We start from the raw sequence: 24873 nt of genomic DNA, 5'->3' as shown, positions 1-24873 counted from the left end.
GTATTAGAGGAGCACCATTTATCCCTAGAAAATTAGCAAAACGAACCGAGTCTGAAGAAGAAGAAGAAACAAGTGAGTCGGAATAAAGAGTTGAAGTCAATTATTCTTGCCATGTAATATATGTATTGCAGTGTGTTTGTACTTTTATGCTGTATGTAAAAATTGCTTGTAATGTTTGCATTCTATCATCCTTTACAATATCTAATTTTTCATCTCTTTTACAGTATAAAGTACAAAATGGACGTTAAGGATAAACGACCAAATATTTTAGAAGACCTACCACCGGAAATTCTTGATGACTTTTTTTCTAGAGTCTGTCAGGATTCATCGGTTCAATTTTTTATGGCGAAATTAGTTTGCAAAGCATTTGAAAGGCATTCCAAGCTTACCTTGGTTTATAAAAGGCTTTCCTTCGATAGATGGTGTATATCACATTGGGGAGACCCTCAGTTACGCCGTGTTTTCTTTAAGGCTTTAGTGCAGGAAACCCAAATGCAATTTTACGCTACGGGTTGAGAGCCTATTTTGACTCCACATATCCCAACATAGGACTTAGTGCATTAGAAAGAGCTTCAAACATGCAACTTAAAGAAGCATGTTATGTTTACGGGTTAGTAATGTTCGCTTCTCACCAAATTGAGAAAAAGAACATCGGGTTGCAACTTCTAAATAAATATTTCCACGGGTGACGGATTCAGTAGTTGGGGTGAGAAATAAGGTTTTTAGATTGTTACGGGGTTGTTGGGCATTACGAACCCCCATCCTTTTGATGACGTTACAATTAAAACCTAATGCAAAATATTATATATAACTTAATTTAAAGCGTAAAATAAATAACGATATTTAAATGACGATATATAAAATTGCGATAAGAAATGAAATAAAAGTATTATGCTTATTTAAACTTCCGTAATCATGATGTTTGACGTTTTGATCTTAATTTATTACCCTAGGTTAATTGTCCTTTGTCCTGGATTTATTTGATACCTATCTGGTTTTTGCCCATAATAGTCCATCGGTCATAATTATAAAATGCTCGTCAAATTAACCTTATTCTCGAAGTCAAATATTTCAACTAATTAGGGATTTAAACTGTAACATGGTTTTAATACTTTGTTAATAATTACACCAGGTTATCGACTGCGTGTAATCCAAGGTTTTAATACTTTCTTAACAATTACACCAATTACCCTTGTATGTAATCCACCCCTGTTTTAATGAGTCCATTGACTATTAATCCATCCCCATCTCCGGTCAAATGAACAATTATTAGTATTTATAAATATCCCGTTCACCGTACCCGATCTAGCGTATGTGGCTATTTATAAATATGTCAAATTGTAAATCTCTATATTAATCAAATATAAAGTCCATTAATAACCCATAATCCAATTTCCACAAGTGTCGGTCTTTTGTCCAAACCCCAATTATGGTCCAAAGTACAATAACCCCGTCTTAATATTTAGTCCAACATCACGATTACTTCGGCTCAAATAAGCATAATAATAACTTAAATACGAGACATTAATTTAAAAAGGAAGAACATAGCTTACAGTGATTATTAATCGCGTAGCGTTACACGGACAGAACTCCGACTTTAAAACCCGTAAATAACCATTACATTACCTAAACTAACTAATATAATATAATATATATATATATATATATATATATATATATATATATATATATATATATATATATATATATATATATATATATATATATATATATTATATTACAGAGGGAGAGATTGAATGATGAAGGTGTGTGGATTCGGCAGAAGGCACGACCTTTTATAGGCCAATTCTGATCATAGGAGGCTCCACGATCGCGATGGAGTTGGGCATAGAAGCTCCGCGATCGCTAGGGGTCGATTTCCAGCTCATCACTTGATTAAAACGTGGGCTGCTGATATTTATTTAATATATACATATATATATATATATATATATATATATATATATATATATATATATATATATATATATATATTATATTTTTGTGGATTGTTGACTTGTAATTTTAGCTCCGTTGACTCATATCGGTTTACGTTTCGGTTTCGGTTTCGGTTTCTCGAACGTCTTTCGTATGATTTAATATCTTGTACTCTATGTTTCTCAACTTGTAATTTGCACAAAAATAATTTTCCTTAACTCCCAAAATCCGCTCAAGTCTTTAACTTACTTTTAGTGGCACTTTTGAGTGCACTATGGCTTTAGTGGCACTTTTCCAGCTTTAGTGGCACTTTTTCTTCAATTCTTTAATCTTCGTGCTTCGTGTTCGCATTTATTTATTTAAACGATTACAACTTAAAAATAGAACAATTACAACTAAAAACTTTACATATTGGAAAGGTATTGCGACTAAATATATGTTCGTTTGGAGCAATATCAAATATCCCCACACATGAACGTTGCTTGTCCTCAAGCAATACAGAACTTGAAATAAAATCACACTTCACTCGAATCACTTTTTTATTCTCAAACTTTTTACATCAGTGATTTTGGTACGGTGGTAATAATGATAGTAACGATGTGGTTTACAGTCCCACATGACTATGAAAATTTAGATCCTTTAAGGAAATTGGATCTTTATGAAAACATTTGATCTTTTGAAAATTCAAGCTAGATTTTACCCTAGACAAGTTTTCCGGAATAACCCTTCATTGGTGTTTGCAAAATATTTTTGTGGGTTTCAGATTTTAAAATTTTTGCTCAAAATTTGCGGTTTTGTGTCACCCACTTGCTAACCTTGTATTAGGAAAGCAACACGTCCAATATACTTGCCCCATATATTACCTTTAGGTAAACTACCATCCAGTTGTAAAGGAAAGCGTTGAACAAGTAACTGTTAAGGCGATGTCTAATGACATACAGATAATCATGGTCCACAACGTATCGGATGCAATTACTATCCTTTGTAGGAGAAATAGTAAAGATCACCCTATAAATTTTTCGATCTGGCACAAGGTCCTGTTTTCGACCATGCTATGCAACCACCGTTCTTACGGTTGACACCCGATTTGGTTCAGGTGACTTAATGAATTTCGATGAATTCTTAGGATTTTACGTTCAACGGTAATGAACGCATTGAAAATAGGTTTTCAGAAAATAAATCGGTTTTAATTTGATCAAAATATTTTCTCGTTCAAGCTCGAGTTTAAATATCATTGAATTCCATGAGTTTGTAATTCTCAATCTTTAAAGTCAATCTCAAGGATCGAGTAATATCAGGCTTAAATGCTGATTTTTAATCTTTAAGGAGATTATCCTTTCTGGGGGTCTGATTCATTAGTCTTATCAAGCTAATTTGCACGGCGCCCTCCTCATTTTATGAGATAGATCCTCTCATGGTTAGGATAAGTATGACCACTTGGCGACCTTGAGGTCCGTGGATTTCCAGCTGATTTTCGAGAAAAATTTTCAAGGTTTTTCGTAAACTCTACAACTGGTCTGGATGACAACTTTTTAACCAAAATCAAAAAGCGCATTTCTTTTTCGGAAGACTTTACTTCCTTTTAATGATGGAATTGATTCATCGTGTAGATCCATCTTTCTTTCAAATATATTACAATTTACCGAGTAAAACGGTTAATTTTGTCCAAAACAAAAGTATCTTCAATCATCTTTATTACAATTTATCGGGTAAAATAGTTAATTTAGTCCAAAACAAAAGCACCTGCAATAACTTTACAGAAACATGTGATAGATATTTTTTTTTTAATTGAATAACTTGGTACATTCTCCCCACACTTGGCTTTTTTCATGCATCTTTTTATTTCTAATAAATCAATTCAAGCGTTTTAGTTGTTTCTCAATTTATGTCCTCTTTTTAGGGTAACAATAATTTCGGTATTAACACCTAGTTTTATCGTTCATAAATATGTATAAACATGATTTTGAATTCATTTAGGTGAAAATTTTTCAAATTTTCATAAAATTTAGAAAATAAGCCAAGTATAAACCCGAGAGAATTTATAACTCTTCCCCATACTTGAGATCATGCAATGCTCTCATTTGCATGAAATCAAACTATAATTATAAATTCATGAGGGTGATTAGTGTAGAAAAGTGATTAACAATACCCAGTTTGTAATTACAAAGCTCGTTGAATGATAGATGGCGCTCCTCTTTGTTCATTACTTTTGTTGTTTTATCACACATGTTTTTCTTTAATAATGGTTGCTTTTCTGAACTGTTTGCTAATCTTTGAAAATGCATATTTTATCCTAACTTATCATGCATTTTTATTAACAAGTTATGCACTAACCCGAACCCCGAATTTAACGTTAAGTGGGGTTAGACTTCCCCATACTTGGCTGACGACATGTGAAGTCAGTAGAATAAGTTCCAAGAATTAAAATAGTGATCCAGTTATTTACATCTCGGGTGGTGTATAATATATCAATGGGTTTATAGTTTAGACCCACCCGATCGTCACTACTTAATTCTTTCTAAGTGTAGCTTTTAGTAAATAGATATGTCTCTTTTCTGGTTCTTGGTCAAATGGATCGTTATACACCGACATACATATTTCTATAGGGTAGACAATTCCTAACATTTCCTTCCGTTCATTCTCGGGATCAAAGTTTCCACCTCTATTACCCAATTGGGTGAAATTCGAGGTGTCATTATCTATTACAGCTCGTAGTTCATCTTCGGTAGATGACTCGTCTATTGAGAATATTGGGTTGGAAGGTTGTGAAATGGTGAATTTCGGGATCGAAGCAAATTCTTCTTCATTAACGGTCCTTATCGATCCCACTACTTTGGTCTCGGGGGTAAAATTTCCAACGTTATCGTTTTTACAAGAGTACCAATTTGTCACCCATACTTCTTCTTCATCCATTGATGGATCGATGATATTATCGGTAGAGGCTAATGTGTCGATATGTTGTGAAATTGGTAAAACTGAATAAAAAGTATCATCGGGATAATTGGTGATTTCGGAGCTCTCGAATTCAACAAAATTCGATGATATGAGATTTTCTTATACATGACTCCTCAGATCAACAGGTGTATAGTCTGATAGAGTTTCAGCCTGCCAATTTGTAAACTCTCTTATCTGTTCATTTTGAGCGTCAAATTCTTCGAGTTTGATTTTCATATAATCTAAAAAAATTTCAGACACATAATTTTCCTCGTGCTCTGGTTGTTGAGTTTGGATATATTCTAGGGAATAATTCCAATTTGAATTATATTCCTCATAATCATACCATTCAGGTTCCATGGGTGGATAATTTTCCATAGGAACATTCCCATGTTGAATGATAATCTCCACAGATTTCACAACCAGTTATTGTTTCGTCATTCGTGATCCAAGATTGACCGAACAAATGTTTATCAACACCCGTTTGAGAGTATTGATTTAATTAATTTCGGATGTCAGAAAGAGTTTTCAAGATTTTTCATAATACACTTATTACCAAATTTTAGCTACAATGTGGTGCATTTGCCAATTATTCTATTAGTTATAAAACTATTATTATATAAGTTATCAAATTAATAGACTTTTCTGCTTTTGCCCACGTTTCGAATAGCCAAAAGATGTAGCAGGTAGCCAGGATCCTTTAAATCGGAAAATCCACAACTCACCACTAACAAATCCAACTATTACTACGAACCAGAAAATTGGCGTCTATTAATTTAGTCGTTTGTACAAAAATATAATAACTTGTCGAAAAACTAAAGTCTAAAAATTTAAAAACTAAAACTAATAAATTTAGCGTCTAAAATTTTAAAGAAAATTTTAAAAGAAAGTAATAAAATTAAAATTTTAAATAAAAATATTATTTTTATATATTATTAAAATTATTATATAAAAATATTAATCTATATAATAGTTAAAATTTGAAATTACAACTTAATATTAAAAGTAGAAATAAATATGTTAATACAAATTAATTAAACCCTAATAAATTAAATAATATATAAAATTTTAACCTAATTTTGTAATTAATGCTAGGGTTTGCCTGTGTCAGACTTGGCTACGAGATCGCGTAGGTTTACTCTTCAGGCTCCGCGATCGCGGAGATGTGTATAGACACAGATTTCTGGTGGGCTTAAAACAGTTGGCCCAATTAATATAATTAATTACGTGGGCTTAATTTTGGGCTTAGATTTAGGCTCCAGCCTAGTTCAGTTTTTAATATTTATTTGATTTTAATTTTTACAAAATAATAGATATAAAATAAAAATAAACTTATATTTTAAAAACTAAAAATAAAAATAAAAATACTTTATACTTTTATATATTTTAAACAAAATCTTAAAAATATATATTTTTTTCTTTTTTATTTTTATATTTTTTTCTTTTTTTATATAGATATATATTTTTTTACAAATATAAATTAGAAATATAGCGTTTCGCCGCTCTCCGGCAGCGGCGCCAAAAACTTGATGTTACAGCGGAGTGTATACGAAATACTATTATTTTTATTAAAAAATATGACGAAATATGATACAAGTTTTTATTTATTTACATAGATGGGATATACCTAAACTCTGCTAAAACACTATAGGCAGTGTACCTAATCGTAGAGTAGTATAGTTTTTAGTAAGTCCGGTTCGTTCCACAGGGAGACGACTTATTTTACACTATATTTTTATACAATATATATATATATATATATATATATATATATATATATATATATATATATATATATATATATATATATATATATATATATATATATATATATATATATATATATATATATATAAGGGGATTTACCGTTTAATGATCGGTTTGTCGATTTTAAAACTTAAGTCATAATTAAATCTAATGCAAAATATTATATATAAATTAATTTAAAGCGTAAAATAAATAACGATATTTAAATGACGATATATAAAATTGCGATAAGAAATGAAATAAAAGTATTATGCTTATTTAAACTTCCGTAATCATGATGTTTGACGTTTTGATCTTAATTTATTACCCTGGGTTAATTGTCCTTTGTCCTGCATTTATTTGATACCTATCTGGTTTTTGCCCATAATAGTCCATCGGTCATAATTATAAAATGCTCGTCAAATTAACCTTATTCCCGAAGTCAAATATTCCAACTAATTAGGGATTTAAACTGTAACAAGGTTTTAATACTTTGTTAATAATTACACCAGGTTATCGACAGCGTGTAATCCAAGGTTTTAATACTTTGTTAACAATTACACCAATTACCATTCTATGTAATCCACCCCCATTTTAATGAGTCCATTGACTATTAATCCATCCCCGTCTCCGGTCAAATGAACAATTATTAGTATTTATAAATATCCCGCTCACCGTACCTGATCGAGCGTATGTGGCTATTTATAAATATGTCAAATTGTAAATCTCTATATTAATCAAATATAAAGTCCATTAATAACCCATAGTCCAATTTTCACAAGTGTCGGTCTTTTGTCCAAACCCCAATTATAGTCCAAAGTACAATAACCCCGTCTTAATATTTAGTCCAACATCACGATTACTTCGGCTCAAATAAGCATAATAATAACTTAAATACGAGACATTAATTTAAAAAGGAATAACATATCTTACAATGATTATTAATCGCGTAGCGTTACACGGACAGAACTCCGACTTTAAAACCCGTAAATAACCGTTACATTACCTAAACTAACTAATATAAAACTAAACTATTATATATATATATATATATATATATATATATATATATATATACATATATATATATATTACAGAGGGAGAGATTGAATGATGAAAGTGTGTGGATTCGGCAGAAGGCTCGGCCTTTTATAGGCCAATTCTGATCATAGGCGGCTCCGCGATCTCGATGGAGTTGGGCATAGAAGCTCCGCGATCGCGAGGGGTAGATTTCCAGCTCATCACTTGATTAAAACGTGGGCTGCTGATATTTATTTAATATATATATATATATATATATATATATATATATATATATATATATATATATATATATATATATATTATATTCTTGTGGATAGTTGACTTGTAATTTTAACTCCGTTGACTCGTACGTTGATACTCGGTTTATGTTTCGGTTTCGGTTTCTCGAACGTCTTTCATATGATTTAATATCTTGTACTTTATGTTTCTCAACTTGTAATTTGCACAAAAATAATTTTCCTTAACTCCCAAAATCCGCTCATGTGTTTAACTCACATTTAGTGGCACTTTTGAGTGCACTATGGCTTTAGTGGCACTTTTTCTTCAATTCTTTAATCTTCGTGCTTCGTCTTCGCATTTATTTATTTAAACGATTACAACTTAAATATAGAACAATTACAACTAAAAACTTTACATATTGGAAAGATATTGCGACTAAATATATGTTCATTTGAAGCAATATCAGGGGTCTTAATATTGGGTCACTAAAAGCAAAAAAATTGGCTTTAATCGGAAAATGGTGGGCACGTTTTCGGGAAGAAAAAGATACGTTTTGGGTAAAAATCATTAAAAATTTACATGGGCGGGATGGTGGTTTGGGTTGCAATAATGTCTCTCGGGGTTACTATTCTTGTTGGAAAAATATAATTGGCATTAACAAATACCTTACAAAACTTGGTTTAAATCTTGACTCAAGTTTTGAAAAGTAATTAGTGACGCTTCGGACTCACGGTTTTGGGAGGATCGATGGGTGGGCTCTTGCTCACTCAAAGATTGCTTCACTCGTCTTTTTTCAAGCTATAGGTGCAAAAAGATGTACGTGTCTCTGAAAGATTGCTTTGGACCAACGATGGATGGAGCTTTAATTGGAATTGGTCAAGAGCTCCCAATGGAAGAGTCGCTGACGAGTTATCGGCTCTACAACAACCCATCACGTCTGTCAAACACAACATCAAACTGGAGGATTATTAGATATGGAAACTTGTGAGTAACGGGAATACAAGAAAAAGATTGCTTCAACACTACTCGATGAGAACGTCTTCCTTCACACAACCCAACTTCAACCTTACGCAACAACCTTCTCCCACAACCTGTGGGAATATTCGTTTGGAGGGCTTTACGGGATAGACTTCCGGTACGTTTAGAATTAGACAAACGTGGTATAGATGTGGGTTCGGTTAGATGTCCAATTTGTGACAATGGATTGGAGTCTACTGTAGTGACCCGAACTTTTCCATGATTATATATTATATGAGATTAATATTTACATGAATAAATGTTTCCAACATGTTAAGCAATCAAACTTGTTAAGACTTGATTAACTGAAACGAATTTAGTGCTAACGTTTGACCACCCAGTTTGCCTGATGATTCACGAACGTCATAACTTGTGATAATTATATAATCGTTTTATTTATTTTATGATGTAAGTTTTTATTATATATATATATATATATATATATATATATATATATATATATATATATATATATATAAGAAGAAATACAATTAAATCAAAGATGTACAGTAAAACACTATTTGCTACAGTAAAATACTATTTACCTACAGCAAAATACTATTTGCTACAGTAAAATACTATTTGCTACAGTAAACACTATTTACTACAGTAAACACTATTTACTCGTATTCAATCCGTATTCGTACTCGTATAATACCCAGCTTCTAGATGTATTTACTATTGGTATATACCAATAGTAAACACCAATGATCAGCCATGAATGAGTCCACAACATGTAAATATTATGTGATATATTAATCTCTTAACGTGTTTGCTATTGTGTGATAGATGTCTACCTCTAGTACAAAAATCCCATCGACTCACCCAATAATAATGAAGAGTCGAATGCATTTTGGGAAGATTCACAAATTCCGGAAGAAGAAGAAGAAGAACCGGAAGAAGAGGAACCGAAAAAAGAGGAACCGGAAGAAGAGGAACCGGAAGAAGAGGACCTGGAAGAAGAGGACCCGGAGGAGGAAATATTAGGAACCACAGAAAAATTGATAAATAAAAGAAAATCCTCAACCAATGGACCAAAATTAAAAATGGTCAATGGTGTTTCCGCCGAGGAAGCAAAATATTGGGAAAATTACCAATTTTTTGATGAATCAGATCCCGACGAGGATTCCGATGATGTTATAGAAATTATCCCGGCTCAATTTCATAAGGCAAAAGAAAATAATAAGGGAAAAGCTATCAAAATAGAAAAACACAAGTCCAAAATAGATTAACTCTATGTTAACATGAAATATCCCGATGGGTTATATCGTAAACACCCGTATTTCTTAAACTTTCACTATAACCCGGGAACATCTAAGCCACCAAGTTTTTCTAGACCATTTGTGTAAAGGACGGCTCGTATTAGAGGAGCACCATTTATCCCTAGAAAATTAGCAAAACGAACCGAGTCTGAAGAAGAAGAAGAAACAAGTGAGTCGGAATAAAGAGTTGAAGTCAATTATTCTTGCCATGTAATATATGTATTGCAGTGTGTTTGTACTTTTATGCTGTATGTAAAAATTGCTTGTAATGTTTGCATTCTATCATCCTTTACAATATCTAATTTTTCATCTCTTTTACAGTATAAAGTACAAAATGGACGTTAAGGATAAACGACCAAATATTTTAGAAGACCTACCACCGGAAATTCTTGATGACTTTTTTTCTAGAGTCGGTCAGGATTCATCGGTTCAATTTTTTATGGCGAAATTAGTTTGCAAAGCATTTGAAAGGCATTCCAAGCTTACCTTGGTTTATAAAAGGCTTTCCTTCGATAGATGGTGTATATCACATTGGGGAGACCCTCAGTTACGCCGTGTTTTCTTTAAGGCTTTAGTGCAGGAAACCCAAATGCAATTTTACGCTACGGGTTGAGAGCCTATTTTGACTCCACATATCCCAACATAGGACTTAGTGCATTAGAAAGAGCTTCAAACATGCAACTTAAAGAAGCATGTTATGTTTACGGGTTAGTAATGTTCGCTTCTCACCAAATTGAGAAAAAGAACATCGGGTTGCAACTTCTAAATAAATATTTCCACGGGTGACGGATTCAGTAGTTGGGGTGAGAAATAAGGTTTTTAGATTGTTACGGGGTTGTTGGGCATTACGAACCCCCATCCTTTTGACGACGTTACAATAGCACGGCCACAACGGTTATTTTCCACATAACCAAGGATGGGAAATAATATTAGGAAAACCAGAATGCATGACTTGTTTCTGGACCTATGAATTACGTGTCTTTATTGCTTTTGCTGAATGACTTGCGCTTAACTAGAATTGTCTTCACAACTGCCTTGTATCCAAGTTATTATGTGCTATATTTCATGCTATATGTAAAATAGCGATATTGTACGTTTGTAAAATATTGTATAAAAGTTTGAACGTAATATTATTGTAATCAGTTTTTCATATAGAATTGTAGTAGTTGAATTGTATATTAGCTACTAAGTATGAACTTAACGGGTAGGTACTACCCGAATTAAAAATTATAAAACGCTAATATGAAGAAAAAGCTTTTATAAATACGTTCATATTATGCTATGAAATACTATTGACTACTCTAAAATATTTTATATGATTAATCGAACTCTTTTGGCCATTTTTGAAGGAAATGACACCGACTACTAGGCAGAACTTGAATATGAGCGAGGAAGATTTCCGTGCATTCCTTGCTGCAAACATAGCCACAGTTCAGGCTGCGATGCAAAACAATAACAATAACTCTGAGTCTAGCAGTGGAGTTAACTCCACAGGAAACCGTGTAGGATGCTCCTACAAGGCTTTCACTGCCTGTAAACCTCTGGAATTCGATGGAACTGAAGGACCATTCGGACTGAAACGATGGACCGAGAAAGTCGAATCTGTGTTTGCTATAAGCAAATTTGCCGAAGAAGACAGGGTTAAGTACGCCACGCATACCTTCACAAGTACTGCGTTAACATGGTGGAACACCTACCTCGAACATGTAGGACAAGATGCTGCTTATGCACTATCGTGGTCTGAAATGTCCCGTTCTTATTGATTAAAAACGTTCCATATTAATTGATTTCGTTGCGAGGTTTTGACCTCTATATGAGACGTTTTTCAAAGACTGCATTCATTTTAAAACAAACCATAACCTTTATTTCAACAATAAAGGTTTAAAAAGCTTTACGTAGATTATCAAATAATGATAATCTAAAATATCCTGTTTACACGCGACCATTACATAATGGTTTACAATACAAATATGTTACAACGAAATAAGTTTCTTGAATGCAGTTTTTACATAATATCATACAAGCATGGACTCCAAATCTCGTCCTTATTTAAGTATGCGACAGCGGAAGCTCTTAATAATCACCTGAGAATAAACATGCTTAAAACGTCAACAAAAATGTTGGTGAGTTATAGGTTTAACCTATATATTATCAAATCATAATAATAGACCACAAGATTTCATATTTCAATACACATCCCATACATAGAGATAAAAATCATTCATATGGTGAACACCTGGTAACCGATATTAACAAGATGCATATTTAAGAATATCTCCATCATTCCGGGACACCCTTCGGATATGATATAAATTTCGAAGTACTAAAGCATCCGGTACTTTGGATGGGGTTTGTTAGGCCCGATAGATCTATCTTTAGGATTCGCGTCAATTAGGGTGTCTGTTCCCTAATTCTTAGATTACCAGACTTAATAAAAAGGGGCATATTCGATTTCGATAATTCAACCATAGAATGTAGTTTCACGTACTTGTGTCTATTTTGTAAATCATTTATAAAATCTGCATGTATTCTCATCCCAAAAATATTAGATTTTAAAAGTGGGACTATAACTCACTTTCACAGATTTTTTACTTCATCGGGAAGTAAGACTTGGCCACTGGTCGATTCACGAACCTATAACAAATATGTACATATATATATCAAAGTATGTTCAAAATATATTTACAACACTTTTAATACATTTTGATGTTTTAAGTTTATTAAGTCAGCTGTCATCGTTAGTAACCTACAACTAGTTGTCCACAGTTAGATGTACAGAAATAAATCAATATATATTATCTTGAATCAATCCACGACCCTGTGTATACATATCTCATTATTGATCACAACTCAAACTATATATATTTTGGAATCAACCTCAACCTTGTATAGCTAACTCCAACATTCACATATAGAGTGTCTATGGTTGTTCCGAAATATATATAGATGTGTCGAAATGATAGGTCGAAATATTGTATACGTGTCTATGGTATCTCAAGATTACATAATATACAATACAAGTTGATTAAATTATGGTTGCAATAGATTTGTTACCAATTTTCACGTAGCTAATATGAGTAGTTTTTACCAATTTTGTTTTGCTCGCCATTTCTTCGTTTCTAATCCGTTTTGAGTGATTTAAGTGGCCACGGTTTCGTATTGAACTTGATTTTATGAAACTAAACAGAAAAGGTAAAGTTTTATAGTCAGAAATACAAGTTACAAGTCATTTTTGAAAGAGGTAGTCATTTCCGTCGAAAGAACGACATCTTGATGACTGTTTTGAAAAACATACTTTCACTTTGAGTTTAACCATGATTTTTGGATATGGTTTCATGTTCATAAGAAAAATCATTTTCCCATAAGTATAGCTTTTAAATCAAAGTTTTTCATAGTTTTTAATTATCCAAACCAAAATAGCCCCCGGTTGTAACTACGACAGCGTAAATTCGGTTTTATGGTGTTTATCGTGTTTCCGGGTTTTAAATCATTAAGTTAGCATATCATATAGATATATATCATGTGTATAGTTGATTTTAAAAGTGTAGTTAGAAGGATTAACTTTATTTACGAACAAGTTTAGAATTAACTAAACTATGTTCTAGTGATTACTAGTTTACCACTTCGAATATGATAGCTTTTTATGTATGAATCGAATGATGTTATGAACATCATTACTACCTTCAGTTCATTGGATAAACCTACTGAAAAAGAGAAAAATAGATCTAGCTTCAACGGATCCTTGGATGGCTCGAAGTTCTTGAAGCAGAATCATGACACGAAAACAAGTTCAAGTAAGATCATCACTTGAAATAAGATTGTTATAGTTATAGAAATTGAACCAAAGTTTGAATATGACTATTACCTTGTATTAGAATGATAACCTACTGTAAGAAACAAAGATTTCTTGAGGTTGGATGATCACCTTACAAGATTGGAAGTGAGCTAGCAAACTTGAAAGTATTCTTGATTTTATGTAACTAGAACTTGTAGAATTTATGAAGAACACTTAGAACTTGAAGTTAGAACTTGAGAGAGATAAATTAGATGAAGAAAATTGAAGAATGAAAGTGTTTGTAGGTGCTTTTGGTCGTTGGTGTATGGATTAGATATAAAGGATATGTAATTTTGTTTTCATGTAAATAAGTCATGAATGATTACTCATATTTTTGTAATTTTATGAGATATTTCATGCTAGTTGCCAAATGATGGTTCCCACATATGTTAGGTGACTCACATGGGCTGCTAACAGCTGATCATTGGAGTGTATATACCAATAGTACATACATCTAAAAGCTGTGTATTGTACGAGTACGAATACGGGTGCATACGAGTAGAATTGTTGATGAAACTGAACGAGGATGTAATTGTAAGCATTTTTGTTAAGTAGAAGTATTTTGATAAGTGTCTTGAAGTCTTTCAAAAGTGTATGAATACATATTAAAACACTACATGTATATACATTTTAACTGAGTCGTTAAGTCATCGTTAGTCGTTACATGTAAGTGTTGTTTTGAGACCTTTAGGTTAACGATCTTGTTAAATGTTGTTAACCCAAAGTTTATAATATCAAATGAGATTTTAAATTATTATATTATCATGATATTATGATATATTAATATATCTTAATATGATATATACATTTAAATGTCGTTACAACGATAATCGTTACATATATGTCTCGTTTCGAAATCCTTAAGTTAGTAGTCTTGTTTTTACTTATGTAGTTCATTGTTAATACACTTAATGATATATTTAATTATCATATTATCATGTTATATATAATATAACAATGTATTAATATGCTTCATATATATTTAGTAAGACGTGGTTATAACGATAATCGTTATATGTATCGTTTCGAGTTTCATACGTCAATAGTCTCCTTTTTAAGTATATAACTTATTGTTACTATTTTTAATGAGATACTTGATGATCATTATATCATGTTAAACATATATATTTATTCATTTATGTATCATCATGTCATATACAACTTATAGCGTTCGTGAATCATTGGTCAAACTGGGTAATCAGACGTTTACAAAATTTCCGTTTCAATTAACCAAGTCTTAACAAGTTTGATTGCTTAACATGTTGGAAACATTTAATCATGTAAATATAGTTTTCATTAAACATATAATCATAGAAAGGTTCGGAAAAGTTCGGGTCACTACAGTACCTACCCGTTAAATAAATTTCGTCCCGAAATTTTAAGCGATTGGAGGTGTTGGCTCATCTTCTGAAAATAAGTGCGGGTACTTCTTCTTCATCTGATCTTCTCATTCCCAGGTGAACTCGGGTCCTCTACGAGCATTCCATCGAACCTTAACAATCGGTATCTTGTTTTGTTTAAGTCTCTTAACCTCACGATCCATTATTTCAACGGGTTCTTCAATGAATTGAAGTTTTTCATTAATTTGGATTTCGTCCAACGGAATAGTGAGATATTCTTTAGCAAAACATTTCTTCAAATTCGAGACGTGTAAAGTGTTATGGACAGCCGCGAGTTGTTGAGGTAACTCAAGTCGGTAAGCTACTGGTCCGACACGATCAATAATCTTGAATGGTCCAATATACCTTGGATTTAATTTTCCTCGTTTACCAAATCGAATAACACCTTTCCAAGGTGCAACCTTAAGCATGACCATCTCTCCAATTTCGAATTCTATATCTTTTCTTTTAATGTCGGCGTAGCTCTTTTGTCGACTTTGGGCGGTTTTCAACCGTTGTTGAATTTGGATGATCTTCTCAGTAGTTTCTTGTATTATCTCCGGACCCGTAATCTGTCTATCCCCCACTTCACTCCAACAAATCGGAGACCTGCACTTTCTACCATAAAGTGCTTCAAACAGAGCCATCTCAATGCTTGAATGGTAGCTATTGTTGTAGGAAAATTCTGATAACGGTAGATGTCAATCCCAACTGTTTTTGAAATCAATAACACATGCTCGTAGCATGTGTTCAAGCGTTTGTGTCCTTTCACTCTGACCATCAGTTTGTAGATGATAGGCAGTACTCATGTCTAGACGAGTTACTAATGCTTGCTGTAATGTCTGCCAGAATCTTGAAATAAATCTGCCATCCCTATCAGAGATAATAGAGATTGGTATTCCATGTCTGGAGACGACTTCCTTCAAATACAGTCGTGCTAACTTATCCATCTTGTCATCTTCTCTTATTGGCAGGAAGTGTGCTGATTTGGTGAGACGAACAACTATTACCCAAATAGTATCAAAACCACTTGCAGTCCTTGGCAATTTAGTGATGAAATCCATGGTAATATTTTTCCATTTACATTCCGGGATTTTGGGTTGTTGAAGTAGACCTGATGGTTTCTGATGCTCCGCTTTGACCTTAGAACACGTCAAACATTCCCCTACGTATTTAGCAACATCGGCTTTCATACCTGGCCACTAAAAATGTTTCTTGAGATCCTTGTACATCTTCCTCGTTCCAGGATGTATTGAGTATCTGGTTTTATGAGCTTCTCTAAGTACCATTTCTCTCATATCTCCAAATTTTGGTACCCAAATCCCTTCAGCCCTATACCGGGTTCCATCTTCCCGAATATTAAGATGCTTCTTCGATCCTTTGGGTATTTCATTCTTTAAATTTTCCTCTTTTAAAACTCCTTGTTGCGCCTCCTTTATTTGAGTAGTAAGGTTATTGTAAATCATTATATTTATAGATTTTACTCGAATGGGTTCTCTGTCCTTTCTACTCAAGGCGTAGGCTACCACATTTGCCTTTCCCGGGTGGTAACAAATCTCAAAGTCGTAATCATTCAACAATTCAATCCACCTACGCTGCCTCATGTTTAGTTGTTTCTGATTAAATATGTGTTGAAGACTTTTGTGGTCGGTATATATAATACTTTTGACCCCATATAAGTAGTGCCTCCAAGTCTTTAATGCAAAAACAACCGTGCCTAATTCCAAATCATGCGTCGTATAATTTTGCTCGTGAATCTTCAATTGTCTAGACGCATAATCAATTACCTTCGTTCGTTGCATTAATACACAACCGAGACCTTGCTTTGAGGCATCACAATATATCACAAAATCATCATTCCCTTCAGGCAATGACAATATAGGTGCCGTAGTTAGCTTTTTCTTCAATAACTGAAATGCCTTCTCTTGTTCATCCTTCCATTCAAATTTCTTCCCTTTATGCGTTAATGCAGTCAAGGGTTTTGCTATTTTGGAGAAATCTTGGATGAATCTTCTGTAGTAACCAGCCAATCCTAAAAATTGACGTATATGCTTCGGAGTTTTTGGGGTTTCCCACTTTTCAACGGTTTCGATCTTTGCCGGGTCCACCTGGATACCTTCTTTGTTCACTATGTGACCTAGGAATTGAACTTCTTCCAACCAAAATGCACACTTTGAAAACTTAACGTACAGTTTTTCTTTCCTTAATACTTCTAGCACTTTTCTCAAATGTTCTTCGTGCTCTTAATCATTCTTTGAGTAAATAAGTATGTCATCGATGAAAACAATGACAAACTTGTCAAGATATGGCCCACACACTCGGTTCATAAGGTCCATGAACACAGATGGTGTGTTAGTCAATCCAAACGGCATAACCATAAACTCGTAATGACCATAACGCGTCCTAAAAGCAGTTTTTGGAATATCATCATCCTTTACTCGCATTTGATGATATCCAGAACGTAAATCGATCTTCGAATAAACCGACGAACCTTGTAGTTGATCAAATAATCGTCAATTCTCGGCAGTGGATAACGGTTTTTGATGGTAAGTTTATTCAACTCTCTGTAGTCAATACACAACCTAAATGTACCATCTTTCTTCTTGACAAACAAAACAGGAGCTCCTCATGGTGATGTGCTTGGTCGAATGAAACCACATTCTAATAGTTCTTGCAGTTGGCTTTGCAGTTCTTTCATCTCGCTGGGTGCGAGTCTGTAAGGAGCACGAGCTATTGGTGCAGCTCCTGGTACAAGATCTATTTGAAATTCAACAGATCGATGTGGAGGTAGTCCCGGTAATTCTTTCGGAAATACATCGAGAAATTCTTTTGCGACGGGAACATCATTGATGCTCTTTTCTTCAGTTTGTACTTTCTCGACGTGTGCTAGAACAGCATAGCAACCTTTTCTTATTAGTTTTTGTGCCTTCAAATTACTAATAAGATGTAGCTTCATGTTGCCCTTTTCTCCGTACACCATTAAGGGTTCTCCTTCTTCTCGTACAATGCGAATTGCATTTTTGTAACATACGATCTCTGCTTTCATCTCCTTCAGCCAGTCCATGCCAACTATTACATCAAAACTCCCTAACTCTACTGGTATCAAATCAATCTTAAATATTTCGCTACCCATTTTAATTTCTCGATTCCGGCATATATAATCTGCTGAAATTAATTTACCGTTTGCTAATTCGAGTAAAAATTTACTATCCAACGGCGTCAATGGACAACTTAATTTAGCACAAAAATCTCTACTCATATAGCTTCTATCCGCACCCGAATCAAATAAAACGTAAGCAGATTTATTGTCAATAAGAAACGTACCCGTAACAAGCTCCGGGTCTTCCTGTGCCTCTGCCGCATTAATATTGAAAACTCTTCCGCGGCCTTGTCCATTCGTGTTCTCCTGGTTCGGGCCATTTCTAAAAATGTGGCCCGGTTTTCCACATTTATAACAAACTACATTGGCATAACTTGCTCCGACACTACTTGCTCCACCATTACTAGTTCCGACACCATTTGTTCCTTTTGTTCTGTTAACCCCTAGTCCGTAGACCTCACACTTCGCCGCGCTATGACCATTTCTTTTACACTTGTTGCAAAATTTGGTGCAGAACCCCGAGTGATACTTTTCACACCTTTGGCATAGCTGCTTCTGATTATTGTTGTTGTTGCAGTTGTTATTGTTGTTGGGATGATTGTTGTAGTTGATGTTGTTGTTGTTGTTGTTGTTGTTGTTGTTGTTGTTGTTGTTGTTGTTGTTGTTGTTGTTGTTATTGTTGTTGTTGTTGTTGTTGGGCCGTTTGTTGTAGTTGCGATTGATGTTGCGATTGTTGGGATAGTTGTTGCGATTATTGTTGTAATTGCTGTTGTTGTTGTATTGGTGATTCTTATCACCGTTTTCCTCCCACTTTCTTTTGACTTACTTCACATTGGCCTCTTCAGCCGCCTGTTCTTTAATTCTTTCCTCAATCTGGTTCACTAGTTTGTGAGCCATTCTACATGCCTGTTGTATGGAGGCGGGCTCGTGTGAACTTATATCTTCTTGGATTCTTTCTGGTAATCCTTTCACAAACGCGTCGATCTTCTCTTCCTCATCTTCGAACGCTCCCGGACACAATAGGCACAATTCTGTGAATTGTCTTTCATACGTGGTAATATCAAATCCTTGGGTTCGTAACCCTCTAAGTTCTGTCTTGAGCTTATTGACCTCGGTTCTGGGACGGTACTTCTCGTTCATCAAGTGCTTGAATGCTGACCACGGTAGTGCGTAAGCATCATCTTGTCCCACTTGCTCTAGATAGGTATTCCACCATGTTAACGCAGTACCTGTGAAGGTATGCGTAGCGTACTTCACTTTGTCCTCTTCAGTACACTTACTTATGGCAAACACCGATTCGACCTTCTCGGTCCACCGTTTCAATCCGATCGGTCCTTCGGTTCCATCAAATTCCAAAGGTTTGCAGGCAGTGAATTCTTTGTAGGTACATCCTACACGATTTCCTGTACTGCTAGATCCAAGGTTATTGTTGGTATGTAGCGCAGTCTGTACTGCGGCTATGTTTGAAGCAAGAAAGGCACGAAATACCTCTTCGCTCATATTCAAGGTGTGTCGAGTAGTTGGTGCCATTTCCTTCAAAATAGTCAAATGAAACAAGTTAATCATACAGAATATTAAGAGTAGTCAATAGTATCTTGAAGCATAATATGAACTCATTTATAAAAGCTTTTTCTTCATATTAGCGTTTTATAAGTTTAAATTCGGGTAGTACCTACCCGTTAAGTTCATACTTAGTAGCTAATATACAATTCAACTACTACAATTCTATATGAAAAACTGATTATAATAATATTTCGCGTTCAAACTTTTACACAATATTTTACAAACTTACAATACCGCTTATTTTACATATAGCATGAAATATAGCACACAATAAATTTGATACAAGATGGTTGTGAAGATAATTCTAGCTAGTACACAAGTCGTTCAGCAAAGGCAATAAAGACACGTAATTCATACGTCCAGAAACAAGTCATGCATTCTGGTTTTACTAGGACTACTTCCCATCCTTGGTCTTGTGGAACATAACCGTTATGGCCGTTGATAAGACAGCGTGTTGTAACGTCGTCAAAGGGACAAGGGTTACGTAATGTGTGATGACCCGGAAATTTCTGACCAAATTTAAACTTAATCTTTGTATGATTAACATTTCCTACACGATAAGCAAAGTCTGTAAAACTGAATCTCAAAATTTTTGAACTACTTTTATATATTTAAATACCCTTCGGTTGTTTTCGACGATTCGCGAACAATTATATGTAAATAGATACATATATACTATAACTTGAAAAGGTAATAATGTATTAATTATTTGATACCGTACATTAAACTTATTGGTTTAAATATCTATTTGAATATATATGATAAGTTGAAATATTTATTATTAAAATTTATTTATAAATAACTTCCAATGTGTATTTAAAAATTGATTTATGTATATTAAAAAGATATATACATATATATAATTTCAAGTTATTTAGTAAACGATAGTAACATTCATTTATTGATTCGATTGATATTTAGATAAGTTAACTAAAGCGTTTAAGATGAACCAGTAAAACACTAATTTGCTACAGTATTTTCAAATTGCTACAGTACCCAAAATGCTACAGTGTTTTCGAAAATCACTATTTGCTACAATGAAATTGCTACAGTAAAAATTGACTTTGCTACAGTGAATTGTTACAGTAAAAATTGACTTTGCTACAGTAACTTTGCTACAGTGGTATAGTTTATGGATGATTTAAGACTATATTTTGACAAAGGTAAGAGTCACGAAACGAAAAGAACTAGTTTTCTCAGCGTACAAAAGGGCGTTCGAAAAACCGGAACCGGGACATAAGTCGAGTGACGACGTACGACTTTTCGGGACAAAAATTACAAATCAACTATGCACATGAATTTAATATAATATATAATTAATTATATAAATTATATATATTATATTAATATTAAAATATGTCGACAAGCAAGAAAACAAAAGGATTGTGTGCTGGACAGCCGGCCCATGCGATCGCATGGGATATAGCCTTCACAGCCATGCGATCGCATGACCACCAGGGACAGGCCACAACTATAAATACCCGATCATTTCTGTTTCTGATCTCATTTTTAATTACTCCGTAGATATTTATTTATTATATTATTATTATTATTATTATTTTTATTATTATTATTATTAAGATTAATATTATTATTATTAATCTTATTATAATATTATTATTAGTAGTATATATACATAAAATACTACGACGAGGTTATGAGCGTGTCACCTTCAAAATAGTTTTATGAGCGGGATAAAGCTAAGGAAATTATGGGTTATTGCCAAGGAGGTTATGGGTAATATTCATGGGTATTATTTGCAAGTCAAACCTAGTGTTATCATCTCCGTTACGTCTACGTACTTTTCTACAATATTGAATCTCAATATTGATATGTTTAGATTTACGGTTATTTGGTAATCCGTGTTTCGATCACATTTTGGTGAACGACTTTATATGCTGCTAAGGTGAGTTTCATATGATCCCTTTTACTCCCTACATTTTTGGGCTGAGAATACATGCAAATGCTTTATTAACCGATATACAATATTTATATGCGTGAGTTTCATTTGCTCCCTTTTTAATTGCTTTTGCAATCTATATTTTTGGGCTGAGAATACATGCACTTTATTTTAAACACAATGGATACAAGTACATACTAAATTCTACACTGAGTTTGAACCAAAAATCCCTTAGCTTTGGTAACTAGTAACTGTCGATTATAAGAACTGGTGTGCGCGAGTAGTTATATATGGATCCATAGGGCTTGACATGTAGTGACCCGAACTTTTCCATGTTTATATATATTAATTGAGATTGATATTTACATGATTAAATGTTTCCAACATGTTAAGCAATCAAACTTGTTAAGACTTGATTAATTGAAATATGTTTCATATAGACAATTGATCACCCAAGTTGACCGGTGATTCACGAACGTTAAAACTTGTAAAAACTATATGATGACATATATATGGATATATATATATATAGTTAGCATGATACTATGATAAGTAAACATATCATTAAGTATATTAACAATGAACTACATATGTAAAAACAAGACTACTAACTTAATGATTTTTAAACGAGACATATATGTAACGATTATCGTTGTAAAGACATTTAATGTATATATATCATATTAAGAGATATTCATACATGATAATATCCTGATAATATAATAATTTAAAATCTCATTTGATATTATAAACATTGGGTTAACAACATTTAACAAGATCGTTAACCTAAAGGTTTCAAAACAACACTTACATGTAACGACTAACGATGACTTAACGACTCAGTTAAAATGTATATACATGTAGTGTTTTAATATGTATTTATACACTTTTGAAAGACTTCAATACACTTATCAAAATACTTCTACTTAACAAAAATGCTTACAATTACATCCTCGTTCAGTTTCATCAACAATTCTACTCGTATGCACCCGTATTCGTACTCGTACAATACACAGCTTTTAGATGTATGTACTATTGGTATATACACTCCAATGATCAGCTCTTAGCAGCCTATGTGAGTCACCTAACACATGTGAGAACCATCATTTGGCAACTAGCATGAAATATCTCATAAAATTACAAAAATATGAGTAATCATTCATGACTTATTTACATGAAAACAAAATTACATATCCTTTATATCTAATCCATACACCAATGACCAAAAACACCTACAAACACTTTCATTCTTCAATTTTCTTCATCTAATTGATCTCTCTCAAGTTCTATCTTCAAGTTCTAAGTGTTCTTCATATATTCTACAAGTTCTAGTTACATAAAATCAAGAATACTTTCAAGTTTGCTAGCTCACTTCCAATCTTGTAAGGTGATCATCCAACCTCAAGAAATCTTTGTTTCTTACAGTAGGTTATAATTCTAATACAAGGTAATAATCATATTCAAACTTTGGTTCAATTTCTATAACTATAACAATCTTATTTCAAGTGATGATCTTACTTGAACTTGTTTTCGTGTCATGATTCTGCTTCAAGAACTTCGAGCCATCCAAGGATCCGTTGAAGCTAGATCCATTTTTCTCTTTTCCAGTAGGTTTATCCAAGGAACTTAAGGTAGTAATGATTTCCATAACATCATTCGATTCATACATATAAAGCTATCTTATTCGAAGGTTTAAACTTGTAATCACTAGAACATAGTTTAGTTAATTCTAGACTTGTTCGCAAACAAAAGTTAATCTGTCATAACCCGTCCTTAACCATAAGAACGTGTTAGATAACGTATGATTTCATTGCGAGGTATTGACCTCTATATGCGACATTTTTAAAAAGGAAAACTGCATATATTATACATTACAAACCAAACCATTATTTTTGTTACAAGCTTTAGACAATAAAAAGATGATTATCGTTTAACGATAATCTTCGACTTACAAACTTTACAAATGATAATAACAACACGATTTCTAGCATATTTTACAACACACGTCCTCGGATATGCAGTTTTATTTTTGACACAAATATGAGTACGCATGATCCTGCTTAGATTCAACATAATGCAGCGGAAGCTTTAATTATCACCTGAGAATAAACATGTTTAAAAACGTCAACATAAAGTTGGTGAGATATAGGTTTAGTGCGCAGCAATATATATATATATAGACCACAAGATTTCGTATATAAACAGTTTAATAAAAGTATTCTAAGTGGTTGAGCACTTGGTAACCATACTTAACATTTTCACGTCGCATATTCCCTTTATTATGAAATCTTACTACACCGTACCAAGTGTAGTCACAAAACGAAGTACTGTGCAACCGTTGAATACTGGTCGTCCAGTCCGGTTGGGGTTGTCAGGCCCGATAGATCTATCAACAGGATTCGCGTTTACAATACCGCTGTAAATATTAGTTACCAAGCTACAGGGAAGTATGCCAGTGGTACAACTCAACGTAGAACATATTTTTCAGTTACTTGTGTCCATATCGTAAAACATAAAATACATGTATTCTCATCCCGAAATATTTAGAGTTTAAAAGTGGGACTATATACTCACTCTTGTCTTGATGATATATATATTTTGACTCGGTCTTCCGGTTGATATCACGAACCTATCCATATATAATATATCAATATGTTTTCATTTTAAAACAAACGTTATATATATATATATACTTGTTATACTTTTAATATTTTGAATATTTCCTTAGTCCGTAGTTAGCATTCCGATGTTAGTAATTCAATTTTTAATGGTTCATTTTTAGATGTTTAATATACCCGCAATAAACAAAACCCCCAACGAAATAAATAAAACCCCATCGTATATGTATTGGTCGAGATTAATCTTGACCCATGGTACCGGTGTTGTCAAATGACGTGTTGCGTACATAAAGTACCGGTGTTGTCAAATGACGTGTT

The sequence above is a fragment of the Rutidosis leptorrhynchoides genome, chromosome 6, assembly GCF_046630445.1.
Source record: "Rutidosis leptorrhynchoides isolate AG116_Rl617_1_P2 chromosome 6, CSIRO_AGI_Rlap_v1, whole genome shotgun sequence".
In the NCBI taxonomy this organism is placed as follows: Eukaryota; Viridiplantae; Streptophyta; class Magnoliopsida; order Asterales; family Asteraceae; genus Rutidosis; species Rutidosis leptorrhynchoides.
Note: the sequence above shows the minus strand (reverse complement) of the source record.